At 39.0% G+C, this 18,855-nt stretch overlaps 1 protein-coding gene across 13 annotated transcripts in view; it reads right to left on the bottom strand.

Annotated features, from left to right (window-relative positions):
* Positions 1–18,855, bottom strand: part of TCF4 (transcription factor 4) — a 417,049-nt gene that overhangs the window by 346,708 nt on the left and 51,486 nt on the right. The gene's annotated exons all lie outside the window — the stretch shown is intronic.

Here is an 18,855-nt window from a genome sequence, read left to right on the forward strand (position 1 = left end):
ATGGACTTCAAAGCTGCAGGCGTTTCAGTAATTCTTTAAAATACAAACTCTCTTTCATTTTCCTTTTATTCCAAGATTTCCTTCAATCCTTTAATTGGATGTGTAAATTTACAAAACAGAACCCTTAAAATACACTTCATGGAGAACCGATGAATCAGATTTTTCAAAGGTATATGGGAAAAATAATTAAAATTAGTAAGCACAAAGTATGAGTGTAAAACTTGCTACATTGAAGTGTAATGCTCATAATGTGAAGAAATTCTTCATATTATAAAATGTGGTATCCACACAGGACGTGTTTCATACAGCAACTGAATAATTGGATTTGCCTGAAAGCTGAAACAAGTTCTGTTTAATTTATACATGGCATAGACTGATTTTTGATTGATACTGAAATAAGAGGAAACAACTGATTCTGTCTTATGATTATAAAATGCTGCCACATTTATAATTTTGCTTTAAAAAGCAGCAGAGATTTATTCTTAAAATTTATTTATTTTCTTCTCACAGTTTGTTTGTAGCTACATAACTATCTTAAATTTTCTATCAAACCCAGACTTAAAGCATTTCAACAGAAAACTGGAAAGAATTTAAAAAACAAAAGAAGCTCATCTGTCAACCTACATACTAAATTTACAATAATCTCAAATGTTACTTTTAACAGCTGGTATCAACTTCTGCTAACAGAGAAGTGTGATTATGAAGCTGACAATAATCCTGAAAATTCACGATTAGGTTTTATTTAACAGGTTTGAGTCATTAATATTGTTAATAAAAATTAATTCACAGATTCAATTAAGCAGAGATCCAACCCAATGTTCCATATTCAAATGTGTTTTTGAATACACATTTTACTAATAATGTCTGAGGAGTTCTGTATTTATGAATGCTAAAGCTTTAAGGATAAACCAAGTAAGGGTGAAGCAGGAGGCCATACCATTCCCAGTTAAAGTTAATGATGGAAGAAAGACCCAACAATTAAAACCTTGTTGATTAGTGCACTTAGGAATGCTCAAAGGTCATGTGTTAAATGAGCAAGGCAATATTTAGAAGAAAATGACAATTAATTTGAGCATTTAGTGTAATTTATATAATAATTTATCTATGAGCTCTGCCTTTTTGCACATTCGTATGTGTATCGAATACTGAAAATTCCACCCAGGTTTTCCTTCTGAGCAATATAAGGACTAATCTAACAAAGTTGATTCAATAAAATTAACAGCTGTTATTGATTTTTCACACTGACATTTTGGCAATTTGATATTTCTTGCCATGTTTGGTAAAAGTGACATGGATGATCTCAAATCTCCCAAGATAAAAAAAAATTATCTCATCTACAACTATTCCATTACAACTGTGGCAATATACAAGTAGTCCTCACCTTACAACCACAATTGAGCCCAAAGTTTATGTTGTTAAGTAAGACAGTAGTTAAGTTGTAAAGTGCCCGATTTTACAACCTTTCTTGCCACAGTTGTTCAGTGAATCACTGCTGTTGTTAAGTCAGAAACACAGTTGTTAAATGAATCTGTCTTCCCCACAGATTTTGATAGCCAAAAGGTCACAAAAGGTTAATTTCATAACCACAGGACACAGGACTGCAACCATCCTAAATATGAGCCAATTGCCAAAAATCCAAATTTCGATGACGTGATGACAATGGGGATGCTGTAAAGGTTGTGAATGTGAAAACCAGGGGTCAGTTATTTTCATCAGTGTTGTTGTAACTTTCGAACCGTGACTAAATGACGGCTGTAAGTCAAGGAAGAACTAACTGTAATATGACTTTATAAAGAGGAAATTGCAGAGAAGGCACCAACCAACATCCATTTCATAATTATTCATTTCCTTAGAAACTTTCTCAGCCTAGGCCAATCAGTGATGGCTAACCTTTTTTGGGTTACATGCCGAAAGTGCGCACCCATGCACATAACGCAAACCACGTGCAACCCCCCGTGCCCTGTCCCCCTGTGCATGCACAAGTGACTCCCCCACACTCCCCCCACATGCACGTGTGACTCCCCCTGCCCCCATGCACGCCTCTCCCACAAATGCCCTGCCCCCAGTACATGCACAGCAGAGACCTAAAGGTCAGCTGTCTGCCCCCCCCAGGTCAAACACAAACCCGATGCGGCCCTCAATGAAAGCAGCCCTCGAGTTTAACACCCCTGCACTAGACCAAACTAGCTCACCCAATGTCCATAAATCTCTTTATATTAAGACGAGATGAGTTCCACCAATTATTTACCATTTCCTATTCAATTTTCATTCTGCCCTATGCCTCTCCCACATACGCCCTGCCCCCTGTGCATGCACAGCAGAGACCTAAAGGTCAGCTGGCTGCCCCCCCCAAGGTCAAACACAACCCCGATGCGGCCCTCAATGAAAGCAGCCCTCGAGTTTAACACCCCTGCACCAGACCAAACTAGCTCACCCAATGTCCATGAATCTCTTTATATTAAGACGAGATGAGCTCCACCAATTATTTACCATTTCCTATTCAATTTTCATTCTGCCCTATGCCTCTCCCACATACGCCCTGCATGCACAGCAGAGACCTAAAGGTCAGCTGGCTGGCAGGAGGCGCGCATGCATGCACGGTGGAGCTCAGCTGGGCGACAGTTTGCATGCCCGCAGAGAGGACTCTGTGTGCCACCTGTGGCAGACGTGCCATAGATTCGCCATCGCAGGTCTAGGCTTATTGAAAAAGTAAGTTGTTTTTATGCCAAGCTCCCCACGTTGCATTCTTGAAATCTCTAAATGTCCAGTAAAAGAAAAGTTAGGCTGAGCTTCTCTTGGTCAGACACTCCACATAAGGCTGTTCCCAATTTTTGCAACAATCGCATAATGCTCCCCTTTATGTTCAAGCCTGATAACTTTTGAGTAGTGGTGTTAAATTAAGTTTACATCTTAGCTGAACACTGCAATTAAATCTGTTACTGGAATCAAGTAGGATAAGCAAACATATACATAAAATAATAACGATAATGTAAAGAGAGATAACAGCAAGCTTTAAGATCAATAAGAGCTTCAAATATAATACACTAAAAGCATGGAGTTCCAATTCAATCTTCTGCATGTTTCCCTTGTAAATAATCTTTAAAGCCAAATCTGTTTGTTTTGAGTAAAAAATAATTCATAATTATAACTTGCAAAACCAGTAGAGATAATTTTCGCTTAATAACCAGTCACTCAACTACTGCTTGAAGTTACAAGCCCCTCCCCCCCAAAGAAGCTACTTACGGCCCAGTTCCCACCCTACAGTCACATGATTACATTTCAGGCCCTTAGCAACCATCTCACCTTTACAGCTGGTTAAAGCATTCTACGGTGACTATTATGATACAGTGGAAATTTCTGGCTTTGTTACATTTTTAAGTGGAGAACTACTGTTATTGTCTGAATTAGTTTAGTCAATAGAAATCCAAGATATACATTTTTCTCAAATAAGATACAGGTTTAAAAAAATAAACTTTTGGCTGTCTAAAAGTGCAGATATTTTGCCTGTCATCTGCAACATGGAACTTAGAAGCAATAGCCAATAGCACTTAAGATTTATATACCGCTTCATAGTGCTTTTACAGCCCTCTCTAAGCATTTTACAGAGTCAGCCTATTGCCCCCAACAATCTGGGTCCTCATTTTACTGACCTTGGAGGGATGGAAGGCTGAGTCAACCTTGAACTGGTGAGATTTGAACTGCTGAACTGCAGCTAGTGGTCAACTGAAGTAGCCTGTAGCGCTGCACCACTGTGCCACCTCTGCTCTTTGTGTTTCAACAACACAAATAAATAAGTACAACGCCTACTTTTCTACTCCATATAAAGTTAGCTCTCATAGAAACAGCCACCAACATAATAAACTTTGTTGCCTTTTGACACTGGATTGCTAACTACTGAACAATAAGGATTGTGAACCCTTGGGAAATATAAAAGATTCAAAGTGAGCATAATTTAGCTTTAAGCAAACCAAACAGCTGCTTAAAGCAGCAGATCTAAAGGGAAGCAAATCTTGACCAGCAAAACTGGCTAATTTTGCTGACAAAAGATATTGCTTTGCAAATTGAGGTCACAGCATTGAATCTATGCAAATAAATAAATGCTACAAGCTCATAGGCTAAGTAAAGTTACAAGGAATCTCTTTTTGCGGGGGTATTTATTTTTATTAAATTTTAAAACTGCCCATTTCCATCAGAGGGACTCTGAGTGGTGTGCAAATAAAATGTTTAAATATAGAAGCAGTATATAATATTTTTTTTTAAAAGGAATTCAAAAATGCTGAACTGATAGATTTTACAAAGGACAATAACTGCATCCACTCATCTTAATGTTTTTGGATTCCGACAGGATCATTTTTTTTCATTATTTTAACTTCTTCTAAAATAATTAAGCAAGGTGAAATCTGAACCATTAATGAAAATGGTTCAGAAAATGGCCTTCAGAATTCCAGATTAGTGGGAAGCATATGTACTATCAACTGCGCTATTTATTTATTTGTACCCCATATTATTTATATAAATTACTCAAGATGGTGAACATATTCAAAAGACCTTCCTCCTCCTATTTTCCTCACAACAACCCTTTGAGGTGGGTTGGGCCCAGAGAGATAGCAACTGCCAAAGACACCCAGCTAGCTTTCACGGCTAAGGCAGGAGTTGAACTCACAATCTCTCACTTTCTAGCCTGGTACTTTAACCACTAAACCAGGGGTGTCAAACTCAAGGCCCGCAGGCCAGATCTGGCCCACAGGGGGCTTAGATCTGGCCTGTGGGATTGTCCTGGAAACAGCGAAGGACTGGCCCACAATGCCTCTGCCAGCGAAAACGGGCTCCCAATCTCTGTTTTCGGCTGGGACGGTCTCCTGCAATCCTCTGTCAATGAAAATGGAGCACAGGACGCTCCACATGCGGCCCTCCTGAGCTCAGTTTTCGCTGGCTGAGAGTTGCAGGAGGCCATCCCAGCCAAAAACGGAGATTGGGAGCCCATTTTTGCTGGCAGAGCATTCAGGCCACCACAGGCATTCAACACAAGTGACGTCAAATTGGCCAGGTTTGCAAGTTTAATAACATTTATATGTCGCCCAATCCCTTAGGACTCCGGGCGGCTTACAGTACAGAAATAAATAAATAAATAAATAATAAAATACAGGGGGGGAAAAAGATAGATTTAAAATACAACACACCATGCACTCCGTTCTAAATGGGGCTGGACCGTATTTTGGGGTCAACAGCCCCAGGCCTGCCAGAACAGCCAGGTTTTAACGGCTTTCCGGAAGGCCGAGAGAGTGGGAAGGGTCCAGATCTCTGCGGGTAGATCATTCCACAGGGCCAGGGCAGCTACAGAGAAAGACCTCCCCCGAGTAGTGACCAACCGGCATCGCCAATCGGCATTGCCCAAGCCCATCCCGGTCGTGTCCACGTTGACACCCCCCCCCGAGGTCAAACATAACCCCAATGCAGCCCTCAATGAAAGCAGCCCTCGAGTTTAACACCCCTGCACTAGACCAAACTAGCATATCCAACATCCATAAATCTCTTAATATTAAGACGAGATGAGCTCCACCAATTATTTACCATTTCCTGTTCAGTTTTCATTTTGCCCTATGTCGCTGAACAAGAGGCTAGATCTCAAATTGTAACTAAGAAGTTTGAATGTGTATCCAAATGGTTCAGATGGCAATCTTGGGTCTGGAAAACCAAGTGGGAAATCTCACACGAACAGACTGTCTCCTGGCATGCCTGCACTTTTAATTCTGCTCTTGGCCTGCACCAGGAAGTGCAGAGGCGTGTGCTCGAGTGAAATTGGGTTGGGGGGGACGGGGAACTGGAAAACATTGTCAGAACATTTCTTAACTTGCAAAATCATTTAGGAACCCGTTTTGATATACTTGTTTTGTTGGTTCACATTTATACATCTCCAGTGAAAATGTCAAAAGTTTCTAACTTGGCATTATAATGCAACACAGAAATGAAACATTTAGAAACTAAACTCAACTTGACACAGAAGGCTGAGTAGAAAGGGAGCACGCGAACGTATTTGACATGACATTTTGAGAGTTGGTGTTTGTAGAAGAATTATGTAACTCGTCTCCTTTGCTATGAACAGCAGATACAACAGATATCTCAATTTCTAGACACATCCACAAGATATGAAATATGTTAAAACATACAATTGTCTGGAAGAAATGATACCCAACTAAGAAATCATTTTGTTTCATGGAAGTATAGATGAATTCTCATTCCATTAGACCAGCGGTCTCCAACTTTTCCAGCTTGGGCAAGAGGTGGCTGCTGGGGTGGGGTAGGACATGGCATCGTCGCTTTCACAAATGCAGGTGTGCACATGCCCAGCATGCACGCAGCCTGGTTCTGAATAGGATGCATCCCGGCAGACTATAAGCACTTACAAAACGGTATTGCACACATTTTTCTTCTTCTGTCTCTAGATCAAACTTTAAACTGCCAGAATGAAGCCAAAAATAAGTCATTATTAATATGTTTCTGGTAGTAGCCGACATGTCAGGAGATGGGCCTCTCCACATTCACACAGTATTATCCACCAAGAGCCACCACTTGAGCATATTGGTTTTACATTGAGATACTCCAACTTTCAACCTATTCAGGGTCCTCCATGTACTATAAGGGAGGCCAAATCCTTCAGCCATATTTTCCTTTAATGTTATTGCTTGCTCAAAGGTCTCCTTCCTCCATCTTTTAATTTGATGTTCTTCTTGTGTTCCTTCAAGAATGTTTGTTCTTCCCATAAAACTGTTCCTAGATCTGAGTCAGCAGATATGGGATATATGTCCGTTCAAAAGATGTTAAAGATTTAGCTCTCAACATCTGCCATTACTTCTCTCCTGATCTTGGGTGAGGCAATGCCAACAACAGAATAGAACAGAATTCTTTATTGGCCAAGTGTGATTGGACACGCAAGGAATATGTCTTTGGTGCATATACTCTCAGTGTACATAAAGCAAAATAGAATACATTCATCAAGAATTATAACATACTACACTTAGTGATAGTCATAGGTTACTAATAAGCAATCAAATTATACTAGGAAACAAATAAAATATAAATGTTAAATATACAAGCAACATGGTTATAGTCATAAGTGGAGAGAGAGACTAGGAAGGAAGAGAATAATAATAGTAATACAGTCTTAATAGATAATTTGACAGTGTTTCTGGGGATTAGTTGCTTAGCAGAGTGATGGCATTCGGGGGAAAACTGTCCTTGTGTCCAGTTGTCTTGGTGTGCAGTGCCCTATAGCATCATTTTGAGGGTAGAAGTTGAAACAATTTATGTCCAGGATGTGAGGGGTCAGTAGATATTTTCACAGCCCTCTTTATGACTTGTGCAGTATACAGGTCCTCAAGAGGATATACTATACTTTTTCAAGTAGGTGCATGAATTGTTTTGATAAATTGATAGCATGCACAGAGACCATGCCGATGCATACCAGTATCAAACAAAGTGGGTTTTGGAAAGGAGATACAATTATTGTGACTGCGAACAGTAAGGTGCGTGTTGTTACATGTACTAAACTCTCTCATATATTCTCGCCCAGACTCAGCAAAGATTCCTTGTATTCCCCATGAAAATCTTCTTTAAAAAATTATATCAGGTTTTCAAAATACTTCACATACCTACTTATCTAGGGATTAGACTGATTAAAGACAAAAAAGACATATTTCTGAATAGACATGTACAGGATTATATGATTAAACATTTTACAATCATGCTGAGTTGCTCTATGTTTACCTGATGGTTATTTGTATTATTCGGGTTTATATATATTTATTTGCCATACTTATTTTTGGAGAGCACCCCCTTTATATACAGTATTTCAATATGAAACTTCCTAATGGGGAAAAAAAAAGAAAAGGTAAAAACTATATTTAAATACTTGGGATGATGAGATTGACAATATTGGAATTACTTTAACTCCTGTGCATGTATAAACAAACACTGTCAGCCATCTTACAAGGATGCGGAATTGTGTCGCCTGAATTTAAGCTAGACGAATATTTTGCATACATTCATAATATGTTTCCAGGAATTGGCAGCAAATCAAACTATGTTATGTCCCACCATCGAAGCCACAAAAGAATAAAATCCAAATAGATATATAAAATTAGCTAAAAGTGAAATGAAACAAGGAACCAGCCATAACAGGTGAATAGGAAATTAAATGTGTCTAGTTTCAGACAAGAAATCGCTGATCTGATGGGTTTATGGCAAGGCATTTTGGCAGAAGAAATGTGGAAACAGTTTCAATCAATTATTTTAAAACCAGTGTTCATAACTGATATTAGATACCTCGCTGGCTAGAAATTAATGTAGTGTACCAAAACCTGGAGAATATAATGAATCAGCTATTTGTCATAATTTTAAAAGTTGATCTCAGTTACAAAGATTTTGCTATTTAAAGAGACATTAGCAAAGAGGAAATACTATGCCAAAGAAAGATTTTTTTAAAAGGTCACCGACAGCAGCCTTCTCAAATAAAGACTTGAATGCATAATGAATTTCTACGTATTTATCCTTTCATGTCGTATAAAGCATCACCATTATTTGCTTTCCTACTTGAGCTTCTGGGGAACAAAATTACATGCATCCCATCAACTAATGCTCCTCAAAAATAGTCAGATAAACCGGAGTGTTACAGAGGAAATGTTTTTTTTTTATTATTTCTGTCTAGGTCAGGCATAAAGCTTTCCCTGTTGAAGACACAACTGGCGGTGGGAGGACCTTTTCCCATCTCATTTTTCTATGCTCAGGGAGGGAAAGGAAAAGAGTCCTTGCAGATTTTACTCCATTGCTGACTATAGAAGTAGTGCTCATCACAGTTTCAAGGGCAGTTGAGCTAGCGCTAACTGAAGACATTTCTGCATTCGTGTACCCAGCATGAAGTCACAGAGCACTGTATCCTCACCACTGAAGTGACATCTATTTATCTACTTGCATTTGCATGCTTTCGAATTGCTAGGTGGGCAGGAGCTAGGTGAAGACAGGAGCTCAACCCATCGTGCAATGCTGAAGTCTCAAACCTGAGCTGTCAGCTTTCCAGCCAACAAACTGCTGAACCATTGCAGTTCAAAAGAAAATATATATATATATATTATTTCACCGCCAGTGTGGAATGGATTCTATGACACAATTCCCCCTCTCATATCTTATTTCTGGCTCTTTAAAATCCGTACAATGATTGTTTTAGTTAATTGGTTTCAATATAGTAACTTTTGCATTTGAAATAAATGTTATATTTTGTCTTTCTTCCAGAATCTCAGAATGGCTTACATGCATCACAACTGTATGAGTTAGTTTCAGTTGACAATGTACCCAAATCACACAGCTGATTTTCAACAAATCTGGAAATTTAGATTTTGTCAAGATTAGCATTTAACCACTACTTTACACTGGCTCATCCCAAACAGAGATTTTATTATTAAGGTAAGTGCATCTTACATTTTTATCTTGTACCACATTACCACAACACTGAAAGAGCTTTATTATGACTAGCCACTGTCTTCCAAGACTGTGAACGTGAAAAACTGAAATATGAATGCAAAGATTCTGTAACCTGAGAGATTAGTCCACAGACTCATAGAGTTCTGGATATAGCTTCTATTAAGGGCTACCATTATGTCTCTGAGAAATGCATGATAGCAAAAACCCTCTCTAATTCAGGGGGACAATATATTTGGCAACAAAGTTTACAACTGAAGTATTGTAGCCAATCTCTTTTGATAAACTAAATTCCTATAAAAGTCTGTATGGGCTTACATTGATTGTATAAATCACAAGTATCTACAGCAGCTGGTTCCTTTTTTCAAAATAATAATGGGAACACCCTGGCATAACTTCCACCCTTTTTATATGCATAAATAATGTCATGACACATGCACAAAATGGGTGGAGCTTGAAATGTGATGCTTCTGTTGTCATTCTGCTCCCCCCCTCCAAGATTCCAGATCGGTGTCAGGGTTCCAATTAACACCCCTAATGAAAGAAAGAAGATTCCGAGGCTTGAGGTTCCTCAAAGTTCCATTTTATTAGAGATATCATATTGGCATATTTGGGAAAACCCAAATCTGAAAGTTTCCAGGTTTTCCCCATCCAAATGAAAGTTTAAGTCCCTCCCCAGCACCCACGTGTCCATCACATGGCCCAATCAGGCACCATCCAAAATTGGAGATGCATCCCAGTCATCGTATCACAGATGCAGGGCAAGGTATCCTTGACTCTTTTGTTATTTAGACTATGTATCTCCCATACTCCATATAATCCCCCCTCCCAATTTCCCACAGCATTAATTGTGGCAGGCCTGAAGGCCCAATGCAAAAGATGGCTTCCAGGCCTGACAGCCAGTTGCTCTTGAGAGTAATTCGGGGTGATTTGGACAGAGCCTGGGGATAATAGAGCAATTGGTAATTGCTTGTTTACGGCTTAAGGGTCCAGTTTGAGAATGCCAATTCAGAGACATTTATATAAAACAACAGAATCTGGGGAAGGTGGGTAGGTGCTAATGGTAATGATATTGAGTTCCACAAAGGAATAATTGGGTCAATCAGTTTAAGAACCATTGCTCCAGACAGTGCTGTGCGTGGAGGAAAAAACACTGCATATGATCAGGGTGGATTTGATTTAAATCAAGTCGATTTAAAACCACAATTAAAATCATGATTTAAATCACTAGTAAAAAGGCTTCACTAATTTTTAAAGAGCAACTGTCGTCTCTGTCCCGTAGCAGCTCCGCCTCTGACCCACTGTTGACTCACCGACAGTCTCAATATTGCAGGATATACAGCCTTATCCATGATAAATAATAAACCAAATTATTAATCCATCTTAAATAGGAAACTATCTTTAGATAGATTTTTACTCCAAAAGCACTTTATTAAAATAAATTTGCTAAAAATAAAAAACCCAATTTAAATAAACAATTGGTTTCTTTGATGTTTTTTTTAAAAAAATTGATTTTTATCCACCCTGCATGTCATGAATTCTTGAATGCTTGACATTTTTGACAATTTTGTAATTGGATTTTATTTTATTAAGTATATTTTATCCTTTTATCCTTTATTACTTTACAAATAACTTAAGGCAGAATATGTACATAATACTCCTGTCTCTTCCTATTTTCCCCACAACAATCCTGTGAGGTGAGTTGGGCTGAGGGAGAGTGACTGGCCCAAAGTCATCCAGCTGGCTTTCATGCCTAAAGTGGGACTAGAACCTACAGTCTCCTGCCTTCTAGGCCAGTAACCTAACCACTAGACCAAACTGACCACTGCTTTCCTATAGGGTTTGGGGGCATAAGCATGGATATAAAACTGGACAGATACTCCTGGTGAATATTTCCATTACTGGGCAAGTCAATTAAATAAAATCCATTCTCTACTGTGATCTACACATTCATCATTCCCCCTAAATATATTAAATTTAGTCCTAATTGTGTCATATAATATACTAGCTGATAAACTTGCACTGCCCAGATATTTATTTATCCCAGCCCTCCTTCCATGATCGTTGCCGCAATTTCTAATGTTGGATTTTCCCACTTACCAGAGGGAGCCCCCTTGTGGAGTATTGTGAAGCCATTGCCATGGTAACTCCACAGTGCTTTACAGTAGAAGCCATTTTAAGGCACAACAGGCTGTATCTTAACAGAACACACACCTCGAGGGGTGTGAGGGGTGTCTTACCCCCACAGTATTTGTTTCCAGATAGTAAGTAATCTGTGTACCAAGTTTGGTTGAAATTGCTCTAGGCATATTTATATATATATAGAAGACATGGGTATATGCATAATTTTGTATGTATGTATGTATTTATTTAGTCATGTTTATGCAGTGTATATTGGAGGTGGTGTATGAGGTACTTTTGAGACCTGAATGCAATGAAATTTCATTTTAAAGTATGGTGATTAGTATTCATTTAAAGTGACATTAAAGTTATTTTAAGTTTAAGTCTAATTTGAATAGAGTTCCAATCTAAAATACTGCCACATCTATAAGACTGTCCACCACCTATCCAGAAATTCTCAGGGCAACCAAAAAGTAAAAGTCATTTTATAGGGGGGAAAAAACAGATCAAGGCTTCTCATTAAAGACTCATGACATACATCATCAGACTTCCAGAAACTGACAGACTGGCCCCAATGCCTGAGGGGAACAGCCAGGTCTCCACAATTTTCCAAAAAGTTTGGTTGTGGCAATTTATATTATTTGCAGGAAAGTGTTCCACAAGACAGGCATCATAACAGAGAAAGCATATTTAGATCTATTAGTTCTATGAGATTTAGAATATCACATAACATTTGACTGAAAAGACCCACAGCTTGGCCACTTTGCCAGATCAAGAGGGAGAGGCAGAAACAACGGGGAAAGGCAGTCCTGAAAAGTACAGGTAGACCTTGCTTAACGACTGGTCATTTAACGACCATTCAATGTTATGATGGTCACAGAGTGGGTAATTTATGAAGTGCTTTCTGGCATGCTGCTCCCTCCAACAGTCATGTGACTGCATGTTGGGCAACTCAGTTTTATCTTTGTGACATTCCACAATCATGTGACCATGATTTTTGCAACAGTGTTGTTTGCTTAATAATCACAGCAAAAACAAAAACAAAAAAACACATCCCTCCTCCCTGCAGTGGGGAGAAGCTGCAGAGAAGTCCATGGAGTAGTATCCCCATCAGAAGATATAAATAGCTTCCCCCAACTCCATTTTGCTACTCCCCCAAGATAAAAACCAGATCCAATGATAAAAATAAAAAACCAATCCAAATCCACACTACACATTCAGCCATCAAAAAAGCTGAATCACGTCACCATGGTGGCCATAAATTCTCACACTTCTGAATCTGAGCCTTGTGAAGACAGGTTTATTTCCCAGCCTAGGGAACTCCATGACCAATTCCATGTGTTCCATAGCCAATGGTGGGATTCGAACAATTTAACAACTGGTTCGCCCAGGGTCATGTTAACTATCATGAGCGGTGTGGCTTATCCCCATCCTCCAACTCCGCCACACATGCGGGACGAGCCTCCTGCAATGACCCTGGGCGAACTGGTTATTAAATTACATCCCCCCACACTATCAAAGTAGATCCTGGGGACTCTGCTGCAATGGAGAAATGCGGCCAGCATGAGGGAAGGAGGAGAAATGCGGCCGGCACGAGGGAAAGAGGAGAAATGCAGCCGGCACGAGGGAAGGAGGAGCAGAGAGAAGCAAGAGGGGAAACGGCCTTCTCCTTCCCTTGCGCCGGCCGCTCCATTGCCCGTTTCCCCATCGCAGCGCCCAGAATCCACTTTGATAGCGGGGGGGGGGGGGTGTAATTTAACAACTGAACCGGTGCAAACTGACTGAATCCCAAAACGTTCCACAGCCATAATCAAACTGCTTAGGCATACAAGTTGTGGGGAGACTGGTACACAACCAGCAATCCAATTTGATCCATACTGTTCAAGATCAGTATTCAAGTATGCGGCGTAAAACACCACAGCAATATGCAAGGGATCACTTTCCCTGTGCAAGGACAGGAGATTCAATTTATTATACTTATGCTATAGAAGGAAAGACCAAGGCTTGGAGAACAGTGGGGTGCTTATGGATGTCTTAAAAACTGTCTAAGTTGAAAATCTAAACTAGGAATGTCTCGATTCATCAATCCCACTTTTGCACACTATGCTACACTTTACATTTCAGAAATATTTTTATATACAGGGTCCTTGTTATTCACTAAATTCGGTTGTTTTCTTGCAGACATTTCATTACTCAATCAGATAACACCATCAGTACTACAAGTGTTGTTGTTTTTTAAAAAAAATTATCAAATTGAGGTCTTACTCAGCTCACTTTCTAAGTGGCTTTGGGTGATTTACAGATAAAAAGTCATAAAATCGTCATCAAAATACAGTTAAAACATAATTAGAACTGAACAACAGATTCATTCCCCACATAATCCTTTGGCCTGCAGCTAACGTACCAATGTTCTTCACATCCTACAGCATGCATACCTGCTTAACAGGAAGCTATATATTAACGCTGAACACATGGTATTATGTATTATCCTCATCTTAGGTGCACTTCCCAAAGCATTTAGCAAATACTAATTAATCCGCCTGCTAAAAGATTAAGAGGAAAACTTTATTATAAATTGGCAAGAGTCCTTTTCATATTAACAGCTGTATTGCCATCGTGTATCTAGGCACCCAAGGATCAGTTAACCCAACAAACCATTAATTAAAACTTGCTTTCCTCTGTGCAGGTTTTGTCCATACCTATAAAAATAATGAAAGCAAGTGTAAAATCAAGACAGTGGGCAGTTTTGAAAGGGAAGTTGGAAATGCTAGTGAGATCCTAATAAAATTTGTTAAATTAAAAGAATCTTCTATTTTATTTTAAAATATATTTTACGGGGTAGAAAGTAAATACTTATTTTATAAGTGTCTGTTCAGGTGAAACGGTCCAATGTGTTATTTTACTTTATTTATAGGGATAAGGGGGTTCCTGTTTTTTGCCCCAGCTCCTGCCCACCTAGCAATTCGAAAGCATGCAAATGCAAGTAGATAAATAGGTACCACTTTGGTGGGAAGGTAACAGCATTCTTGGCTTAAGTCATGTTGTCCATATGACCACGGAAGCATCTTTGGACAACGCTGACTCAGTTCGCTAGGAAATGGAGATGAGAATCACCCCTAGAGTTAGACACGCCTAGACAGAGAAAACCTATACCTTTATCTATAGGGATATTCACAATGCCAGTAACTTACTCTTTTGTCAGTAACCCGAAAGAACAAAAACAAATGATATTTTAAATGATTTTCCTTTTTTTCAGTAAATCTCTCTACTCAACGGTAGCAAAATAGTGACCCATCCCTATCAGCACCAACTGATATAAGATCAGCCATAGTTATAACTCAGTTATACATGCTAACCACCTCACTATTATCCAATGTTTGGTTTTATTGTTTTTAATAACAATTCCTATTTTTGGTGTGGGTGTGTGCGCACATGTGTGTTTGTGGGTGCGCACCTGGCAACACTACACAAGTCCTTGAAATGTTCTTAGCAAGGATTTTTAAGTACATTAAAGTATATATGTCTATATAGAGCTGATATAAACATATAAAGCTTATATGTTTATCTGACTGTTTATAAAGAGCTTCAAGATTTTTGCAAATAGGAGCAGAATGAGAATGATGATGACCTAGAAAGTCAAGCTCAAAAACTAGGCCTTAGTAACCTCACTTTTGATTTCTAAGCCACATATTCCAGATTGCTGTGCAATCAATATGGTACTTAAAAATTACTGTTGCGGTAAGAACGAGAGAGCTTAGCAACAAAGGTACTCCTTGTTTAGTGACTGGCAGACTTAGCAAACATTCCCAGTTAAAACTAGGATATAAAATTAACTTTGTGACCAATCCTCACATTTATGACTGTCTGTAAAGCAAAAGAAAACTGTAGTAGTATCATAAAGTCATATTTTACTTAATGACTACTTCACTTAACAATCAAGCTTGTCAATCCTATTTGTGGTGACTAAATGAGGACTGCTTATACTCTTCTTTAAATAAATATTAGCTACTCACTCTGAATTAAAAGCCAAGATAAAGATAAACAATTACAAATCGATTTGATAGGAAGGGCTCTGCCAAATTTCTGTTGATCATGCTGGGAAAAATAGAAAGACTGCTTAGTTCTTGTACAATTTATTAGCGAGGAGACGTCAGTTCTATGGACCAACATTGCTCCATTAAAATATTAGGCCTAAGGGATCCTTTGGGAGATTGATTCCGTTCAATGAAATTTCAAATTACCACTTCATTTCCTTAAAGTCCTACGGATTGTTCCACCAATCAGGTGGAACAATGGCTGATGACTTCTTTCTATTGGTCCACGATAAAAAGTGTCTTCACATATTGTATATAACAGTATGGTACGCTGGTTTAACAGCCGTGGACAGGAAGGCAGTACAGAGAGTGATTAATTTGGCACAAGAAACCATTGCCCCCTAACACCACTGGCTGACATCGCCAGGTCTCACTGTTTCAGCAGAGTAAGGAAGATACTCAGACATGATTCACACCCTGGCCAGTGTCTCTGCACTTTTACCATCGGGCAGAAGACACAAAAGTATAGCCAGCCGGACAAACAGGTTTAAAAACACCTTCTACTCATGGGTTGTCAGACTCCTAAACACAATACACCACCACAAACAGATTAATATGAACAATTTTCCTAGTGCCAGTATAGTGTGTAATATGTATATACCACGGTATAAGATCATACACCAGAGTAATATACATGTTGCACAGAATACGACGTACATATGAAAATGTTTGACTAGTTTTTTTCCTAACCTCTTTAATAAGGATTATTCTTTATATTATTCATATTGTCTTGTATTCTTGTATGGACTGCACCAGTAGAAGCTAAATCAATTCTGTTGTATACATGATGTACAATGACAATAAAGGCCTTGAACTCAGAACAGTGACTGATGGACCTTGGTGGGCTTCAAAGAGAACTTAAAGTTCTGAGGCTCAAATGAGGCCTTAGTTGGTCCCTGAACATGAATGTGACATAAGAACAATGGCTTACTAGATCAGACCTCTGACCCATCTAATCCACAGTCTGTTCTCACAGTGGCCAACCAACTAGAAAAGAAAGCCAACTAGTCTTGTGTTTCTACTCATTTTTCTGAGATTGTCACTTGCTCAGTGTCTTCATTGGGTTTTCTAGGATATCAGGAGGATGGGCATAGCTGGTCAGCAAGCTTGGTCCATCCTGAGAAGGATCCCCTCAGCACAGCAGGGATTGGCTGAGCTAGGATTGAGGCTTGCAGATAATTCTTTGTGTTAGGAGAAACAGTAGTGAGATACACTATCTGGAGATACTAACCTAAGGTGGCTATCTAGAAGAGCTCAAGCTTCTTGGTTCAATGGTCCAGAGAAAGTAGATAGAGCTGATTCTTCTAAACTAAATCTCTAAACCTGAATGTTCAACAAAGCAGGAAGCACAAATCTCCCATAGATGATGGGAGGTGGCATAACAGCTGCTGAAGAATGTCAAATATTCTTATCAGAACTGCGGTGGCGCAGTGGTTAGAGTGCAGTACTGCAGGCTACTTCTGCTGATTACCGGCTGCCAGCAGTTTGGCAGATCGAATCTCACCAGACTCAAGGTTGACTCAGCCTTCCATCCTTCTGAGGTGGATAAAATGAGGAGCCAGATTGTTGAGGGCAAGAGGCTGACCGCTTAGAAAGGGATGTAAAGCACTGTGAAGTGGTATATAAGTCTAAGTGCTATTGCTACTGCTATCATCCTGGTCTCATCTTCGATGACCATTAGTTTTAGAAATATTTAACAACTTCTTTTCTCCTCGTAGTTCATGAAAAGGTTAGCAGAGAGTAATTTTATTTTATTTTCTTGAATAATCAAACTGAATTAAAAGCACTAATTTTTCTCTCTCTCTCTCTCTCTCTCACACACACCTAAAATAGGTAGGCAAATGCCAGCACTATGAATACAAGAGACTTTGTTCTTATAAATAGGAGATGTTCCATCCAAAAAGAATAAGCTTCATCCCATCCCTGACTCTTTTCTGTTATTTCCAATTAAAAGCATCTTCAGCAAATGTTCCCTTCATCACTTACCACTTATTTTAAGAAAAGGACAATCAAAATGACTAATTAATGTTCAGTCCAGTTCTGACTATTCTTATACACAGCCCTGAAATGTACCATGTTGGGTCCTAAGAACAAGCTGTGCTAATGTTCATAATGGAAAGCTAGATAAAAAAGAAAATGTATTCTGTCTGTATTGCAGAAATACCAAAATATATACAAGTGTGAGTCAGTTATTCCAAAAATACTTTCCATGAGTGGCAAAGCAGATAGGACTACTGCCACAACACTTCAGCAAAATTAACAGATCTGAATATTTCATTGTACATGTAAAAATATCTAAGGCAGTCTTAATGGCCTCTAGATAATTCAGAAACTAGATTCTAGCTGGGACGCAGTAGCTCAGTGGCTAAGATGCTGAGCTTGTCGATCAGAAACGTCAGCAGTTTGGCAGTTCGAATCCCTAGTGCTACATGATGGAGTGAGCTCCCATTACCTGTCCCAGCTTCTGCCAACCTAGCAGTTCAAAAGCATGTAAAAATGCAAGTAAAAAAATAGGAACCACCTTTGGTGGGAAGGTAACAGCGATCCGTTCTTTTCGTCATACTGGCCACATGACCATGGAGACATCTTCGGACAGCACTGGCTCTTCAGCTTTGAAACGGAGATGAGCACCGCATCTAGAGTCAGGAACGACTAGCACATATGTGCAAGGGGAACGTTTACTTTTACCTTAAGTTCTAGAACAAATTTCCAACCAGCAGTCTCAGGTATAACTTTAACCCATCAGCAAGTTACCAGGTTAAGAACAGGTCTACTAACTCTTAAGAGTTAAATTCTACTGAGCACAAATCTTTCCTTTAAATAAAAAGGAAAAGACAGCTTAATGTCTCAGTATTTTGGATTGCAGGCAATAGTATCAGCTTTAATACTCATTCGAGAACTAGTTGCCTGTGGCCGCAAGCATTCAGCTTTTGCAGAGACTAAAGCTTAATGAGTCATTCTCTTGATACATAATACATTTTTCAATCATTTCTGGAGTCCAAAGAATTATTTTAGCTGTATCAAGGGACCATATATATCCAGGAGGATTTTAAAAATATTTTCTTCTTCAAACACTGAACCAAACACATTTCATGAACCACTTTTTAAACCTTATTTATATTTTTGTTGGAAAATTCTGTTCACGGAGTGCAAAATTGTTCAAGAGAAC

Source organism: Thamnophis sirtalis, unplaced genomic scaffold (genome assembly GCF_051295495.1).
Source record: "Thamnophis sirtalis isolate CommonGarterSnake01/CBP01778 unplaced genomic scaffold, rThaSir2_p1.2 scaffold_5, whole genome shotgun sequence".
NCBI classification, from domain to species: Eukaryota; Metazoa; Chordata; class Lepidosauria; order Squamata; family Natricidae; genus Thamnophis; species Thamnophis sirtalis.